Genomic DNA, 7,652 nt, shown 5'->3' with positions numbered 1-7,652 from the left:
AATACTAGGCTGCAATCCTAATCTGGGGTCCAATCAAAGCATGAGCCTTAGTCAGATTAAATCTATCCCCCACATTTCCATCTGCTTCAAGACATCTCCAAAGAAATACACATTTTCTTTGGAGGAGAAAACAACAGAATTAGATGTTGGCCTGCAGCAGTCTTAACGTCAGTGTTTACCAAATCAGTATGGATTAAAGAGAAGGCCCTCATCCTGGCACAGGAGCAAGTCTGCACAAAAGGACAGAGCAGCATTCCTAAAGTTCCTTGACCCAGACTTACACACACACACACACACGTGCATGCTATGCATGCATTCCCCCATGACCAAGCCTATGACTTTATGTGCAATCAGCTTGTATATTGCTTGGGTGCATTCTTAAATCCGCAGCAGCAAAGTTGGGCTTCAAATTGACAGAGGGATTAATCAACGGGATGTTAAAATGGGTGACATCATCATACAGATTCAGGGTCAGCTGGAAAGTTTTGTCTGAGTCAATAGATGCAGCTACCATCACCTGTTTCTTTTCACCTTCTCCTTGTTGTTGTTTTTTATAAAGAAGAAATTGGAGATGTTCCTCTCTAAGAAACACGCTCAGCTCAGACCAGGACAGGTCTGCAGGGAGTCGTAGCATTAAATCCTGTTTGTCCAGCCCATGTCCAGCTAGTTACCACTTAACCCCTGACTTGACGGCTTGTCACCTATGGTAAACACTTCTGTGCCAGTATTTGGAGGATGGGCCGGACTGGAGGAGGGTTTCGAGGAAGAAAGTTAAGGCCTGGTCACACTAGCATCAATAACAGCAAATTTTTTGCAACAAAATGTGTATTTGGATGTGTTAGTGTGTTAGTGGATTTGTCCATAACAGCAAAATGAATGAACTAAAATTGTTCATTTGGACAGTTTTGGTGAACTTTGACGCTCAAATTCAAAGAGGGAACTAAGAGTCAGAGAGTCCAGAATAGAAGAAGTTGTCATATCTTAATAGCTGTGTTGCACCATCCGGCTTTATTTAACCCTCCTTTGTCAATATACAGCACCTCACTGAAGAGGCATGGTGTGCTGACACTTATGACACAGGACTTGATGGTACAAATACAGCATTTGAATAAACTGTGAACTTATTATCCCGTTAGCAACTTAGATAACTAACATGCTAACTGACAGTCAGCAGGTTCACAAGCTTGCTTTTTTCCTCTTTCAGTAACACTTTATTGAAAAAAATGATTAACAATCCTGATTGGAAAGTGCCAGGGAGGAGTAAACAGCCTATTACAGAGAAAATAGAAAGATGCTCAGAAAGCTCGCATGACTGACTAGCGCTTGCTAGTTTAACAGCAAGCCGTGTGATTAAACCATGTGTCTTCTATAACCACATATTTTTGGGAAGATGTGCAAGATACATTTTATAATGTAATGTTTTGATGTGACCGGGCCTTTAGAGAGCAGCAACAAAAGAAAATTTGACCAAATTAAAATTTGGAGAGGCATTGGTAAAATTCAAAGCTATTGTTGTGGAAGTCTTGCACAGATGCAAACAGATGTGAATACCGTGCTCATTCTTCTCTCACACCTCACTGTAAACGATAGTCAAACTGTGTCATACCTAAACTGCTGTTGTTTTTAACTATATTTACCCAAAAGTGTTTCGTGTCCTCTCAGCAGAAAGCATATAGTCTGTCAGTTGACTTTTTGAGAGTGACAGGAGATGACAGCAGGCTGCTATTACCTCCTTCTCTCAGACATGGCCTCGGCTGTAGACATGTCAGCCTGCGGCATTTTGGGGATTTGATGATACAGTTACACGTGTTCACATATGTCTGGCCGAATTAAGACGTATGTGACACTCGGCTGTCTTTCTTTGGCCGATGTCATACTTGGCCTCTTGGAAATTATGGCCCTGTCTGTCCACAGCTTGCTGCATTTCACACTTGGGATTATTTGATTACTCACTTTGAGTTTCACACTGATACATCCCAATATATCAACCAGTGGCTCCTCCGCTGTCTCCCCCCCCCTCGAATAACTCAGTTTCAGTGTAGCTTGTTTTAGTCCCTCTTTTTTAATGACCGTGGCCAATTGGATATGTTCTGTTGGCAACGATCTTGCTCCTCATACACTGGGCCATTGTGCTTAGGAAGCTAAAAAACTGAGACATCCCTCTGGATTTTTAACTTGTGTGTGACCGTCTGTAAATATGTCTCATGTGACACCCCATCTATCAACTGTGTACTCGTACAAACCTCATGGGTGTGTGATTACCAGTGTCAGTCTGTCTGTCTGTCTTTCTACATGTATACTTATATATTTATACTTATATATTTGTCTGTCTTTCTACATGTATACTTATATATTTATACTTATATACATGTATACTTATGTATTTGTGTGTAGGGGTGTGATTAACCGAGTCTGATTAAGAGTCAAAGATTTGGGTGCATCAAACTGACCCAAATTCTGCATGAAATTTTTGGGGAAAAAAATCGATACAGGCGTCAAACGACAAGCTTTCCAAGTAACTCTCCCTGCACTCCTGTGCCTTCAGCATGTTTGAGTGTGTGCAACCTGCTGCTCTCTGGTTAGCTCACTACATTCTCCAATCACATACCTGCTTCAAGAAATCATTCAGTCACACGTTGAAAGAAATGTTGAACTATTGTGCCCATTGCTGACTGGAATCTCTACACCATGTGTTTGCACTGACAGCCAACATGAAGCAGTCAATGCAGGGAAAGTAATGCTGCATCCAAAGAACACCAGCCCCGGATGGTCAAAGCTTCTATATGGAATTATTGAGGGTGTTGTATTATTATACATAATAACCGCGAACCCAGTCAGCAGCTTTTGGGTGAAAATTTCATACTTCTTAGGCCAAAAAAGTTATCCAGTGTTTCATCATATATTTGTGTATTGGTTGTGTGGCAGATGACATTTTCTGATTACGAATTTGAAATTGAAAATATGGAAAATAATCAATACATTTTAATCACTCTTTTGTTAAAAGAGTAAAAATATCACATCCTATTCAGAGCTGAATAGAACAACAGCAAATTGGTTTTAAATGGTGGTGTATTGTCTCACTACAAATTTATCCCTTTTGTTTTTGTATGACGCGAGATAGGTATCAATTAGTCCGACAGGAAGCGACATACACCTCTATTTGTGTGTGTATATGTTTACGTCTATTTTTATCAGGTTGCATCTTTCTAGGACGGTTTGACAGTCAATACTGGTTTTTGTTTTCTAGTAAACATATCAATAGTGTTCACAATTTAAAACCAGGCAATGTGTAGAAGTTTCTATCACAGCATTTATACGCTAACATGTCACACTGAAAACTCACTACTGAATTCATGTCTGTAATTGCTTTAAAATGAATAGTACTTGAAGATACTGTGATTGCCTGTATGACTGCACAGCTGTGGGAAGAGCCCAAGCACAAAAGATTGGAAAGAATTTTTTTTACCAAAAAACCCTCACAGTGTAATTATTATACATAAAATGCTAAAGAAAATCTGATTGCACATTTTACAAGCGGCCTTCATTTATCAATAGTCACAAATAAACCTGCTTCAGATCAGGCTGGCCAATATCCAGCAAGCCACTGAATACATTTAAGGACAATACTGGTGTGATATTGGCCTAACCTGATTCGAGTGTGTTGACATGAAGCTAGAGGTACAGATCATAAAAGAGGGAGGAAGTATCATAATCTCTCATTACATCATTCCTGGAGGTTATTGCAAAGACATAAACCACTGCTGCAGGAAATGACTTAACAACTGTCATAAAAGTCAGTTAAATACTAAATACTACAGTCAGTTAATACCCCCCACCCCCTCCATTTCCGATCAATATATGTTGAAATGAGAAGGATGCGTCTTTTCTTTTTACCTCTTGTTGCAGCATCTCACATTCTCTGTTGAAATCTGAAGAAGCTTATTTGTTCAAAGTATAATCAGTCAGCTGATATTTTAGGCTACAGTCATTTAAACACACCTGCATCAAAATCGTTCAATACAATCTTCTGCTCGACCCATATTTAAATGACTGACTTTCAATGATGGCTCATTAATTAGACATTTTGCTGCACTTTGATATGAGCACATTCTACCCATCTCCATGTGGATCCTCTTTGAAGATAAAAGACCTGTAAATCTGTGGACAATGGCACAATGGATCAAATCCAATATGTGCAGTTAAGAAAATCAGGAGCTGTTATGGATAAGCCTTTTATCCACATCTCAAGGAACTCCTCAAATAATTGTCCACCGGCCTCTGGTTTTTAAACTTGAAATGCCTGTGTTCTTTTCTCCTCCTGTGCTGACCCACTCAGTGCTCTCAAGAGGTCATGTTTTTGGAAATGTGCCTCACTTGGTGAGTTACCTAAAGCCATTTTATCAACTAAAACAGACTTGGTGGACCTCCCTCTCAGTTGTGTCCCAATTATCCCTGTGAATCTTACAGCAGATATCCAAATGTCAAGCGTCTTCCATGTTATTTCTCCCACAACTCCTCAGTGGAGTAGATTCGGTAATTAGTACCTGTGGGATGTGTCAGTGTGATCAGAGGGCGAGGGCTAAGCATGGCTCCATGCTCAAGTGGTCCTTCATAACGGCTCCGTGGTTGCATTGTTCAGACAGGGATTTTTGTTCGATAGAGCCCCTGAATCAGACGTTACAGCAATGTCAGCGGTGTGCAGGTACGGAGGCCAGGGCAGATGCTGTCTCGAGGAGGGTCTTAGTGTTCTCACAGCCTTGAGAGTTGCATTCCCACAATTGCAGACAGACAGAAAAAGTATGAGTTTTTTTTAAAAGTTTGAAAGTAGTTCTGCAGAAGGGAAGGACAAGAAATCGGACATCGGACGTTGGGCATTTAGCTGACACTATATATGCAAACTAGCATTAGCAGAAGAACCAGAACTGTTGATGATCTCTTGATGTGTCTCAGAAGTCCAATCTGTGGCATTTTAGTTGCTGAAAATGTTTTCTTGCCTAGCCTGTAGGCCACAACCCAACTTGTCTTTCTGTTTTCCCTCTATCTCTACATTAACCATTTTTAATTTAGTTAAATGTGTCTCATGTTTCTGATGTCAGAATCGAGGGGGTTGCGTCAACAGTCTGACATTCACACACTGCATGCAGTGATGGGCCAAGTTTGTGGATTTGCGAAAGTAAGCAGCTTTTTTTTTTTTTTTTTATCTCACACGCACATATTTCTGTCACATTTTGGGTGTACAAACAAGTGCAACACTATTTACGCCTAACAGAGAAGACTGTCTGAAAGTGTGTCCATTGTATGCATATTTGGACACATTCTCAGTATCCACATATAAATGACAATTACAAATTGTCCTCTATGACTTTTCAGAGTTTTACCTCACTCTCTTGTATAACCATTTACAAAAGCTAAAAACACTTTGGCCTCATGATGTGATCAGACGACCGACCTCTTTTCAAGTTCACCCTGGCCTTAAGTTATTGAGCCGTATTTTTCCGCCCAGGGCCCCAAACAGGTCACTGCAGCCCTGCTAGCTTGGCACAATATTGTGCCGCAAGTTGACCAACACTTTACCAAGTGAACCAACACACAATGAGAAACATGAAACACTTCCCCCATTAATAAGACCTGAAGTGGATCCAGATCAGATTTTGATTAAACACCACTAGAGGAGTTTGGATTCATCTTTAAGTAGTGTCACTGTGTGGATGAAACAAATCATGTGCGCATTAAAGGTATTAATGTGTCTTTGTATTTTCACCAAACACTCTTGCTTTCATTCTGCTATGTTTCAAGATCCCGTAAATAAGAGAATAGGCAATAAAGCAACACAGGGAAGCTGTGGGAAATCGACTGATGGGGCCGCTCAGCTCAGTGTCTCCGTTTGATATAAGAGCTATTCTATGCAAAAGCACTCCCCGCTCGTTTTTTCCCCTCTCCTCCCCCTTTGTCACTTAAAGAATGCTTGGCGCCTGTGGATTAATTAAAGTCTAAACATTAAATATTGATTGATGCATTATCAGTGGCTCACAGTCGCCTCCTTTCAGATTGATTTCCACTGTGATTTATTGTCATATTTGCAGAGTCATTTCACTTGATAACAAAGAGAAATTGCTTGCAACCTTGGTACCCCCACCATTAGCCCCCCACATTCACATGCTCCCTGGTACTTAGCTCTCCTCTCATCCTCCCCCCTCTCTGCTCTCTTGTTTTCTGCTGTCTCTTTTTATTCTTTTGCCTCTTTTTACTGACTTATCCTCCTTCATCTTCGCTGTCATCCTCACGCCGTTTGACAATACATCTGCGCTGCCATTTCTCTCACAGTTGTTTGTAATGTGATGCGGGTGCACGGATGTGTTGCTGCTCTGTCATGAGACTAGAAGAAAATGTGGATAAGAAATAAATTATTACATTATTAAATTGAGTCTTGAGAGGTCATGGGGTGGTCTATTTAAAAATCTTATGTCTATTCAGAAGGCAAGTATGCCATTTTCAGAAAAACAAAAATCAAAAACAGGCAGGGGAATTTTCTATTACTACAGTTGTGCTATTTTCATGTGCCAGATATAATTTACGATTTTTCTCCTCAGCCGTCAACTGTCAACAACTCTATTAATTTGTAGGGGGGAGTCTGATTTATAGGCACATGAGCCCATGTTTCACATCATCATTTGTTAGCCAGATATTTGCTGCCAACTCCCTGGATGATGGCATCATCCTATTTCTGTGTAGCAAACAGACTAATTGTGGACAAATGCACAAAAAGAAAACACACAGAGAAAGCCATCCAAACAACCGTGATATATAAACTACACATACTCTGAGGGAAAAATGTCCAGATATCTCTCTACGCAAACTCTTATTAATTGGCTTCCTCTCAGTGAGCAGCATCTTGTCATTTTCACACAGACAGTGCAACTCTTCACCTTCCTGTTACCATCGAATTAAGCACCCTCTCTGGTATAATTTAGATCCTATTCTTACACCAACATTAGGGACACACATTACTGCACTTCCTCACGTAGGGGGCTCTGTGCAATCCCAGTTATTTACACATTGTCAAAACAGAAAAATGCTTTGTTTACCAACACTTAATATTTTTAGAAGTTCTACTCAAATCAACTCATTATTTCAAGGGCTCTGGACAAATTGAGTTTTCCTGATTGCAATTGGATTTGGTGACATTGAATTATGAGATATGTCCTAATTTGTTTTTGTTGCATCTGTGTGTGTGTGTGTGTGTGTGTGTGTGTGTGTGTGTGTGTGTGTGTGTGTGTGTGTGTGCGAAAATGCGTTTTTTTGTGCTACGCAACAATGAAGATCTTGTGGGTCTTAATTTTTAAGTCAGAGTTGAAACAGGGGATGCATGTCCTCCAGGTCTCACACGGTATTGTATTGCCTGCTAAATTGCATTATCACTCATGAGGAGTTGGTGTGGGAAACAACGTGTATCCCAAATCAGGTGCTGAATGACGAACTGAACACATGTGACGAGAGCACGGTTCAAACCAGGCAAACTTCACAGTCTGTAATTGTTTTGATTTGTAGGCTACTGAAAAATTTGATTCCAAACCCGACGATTTGTTGTAGAATGATATAAGTACTTAATGTGAAAGGGAGTAAACAGGGGTAGTAAGTGATTCATTAAAAGT

Source organism: Seriola lalandi, unplaced genomic scaffold (assembly GCF_002814215.2).
Source record: "Seriola lalandi dorsalis isolate HSWRI2012SDOR001 ecotype SW California unplaced genomic scaffold, Sedor1 jcf7180002054898, whole genome shotgun sequence".
NCBI classification, from domain to species: Eukaryota; Metazoa; Chordata; class Actinopteri; order Carangiformes; family Carangidae; genus Seriola; species Seriola lalandi.
This window is presented reverse-complemented; position numbering follows the sequence as displayed.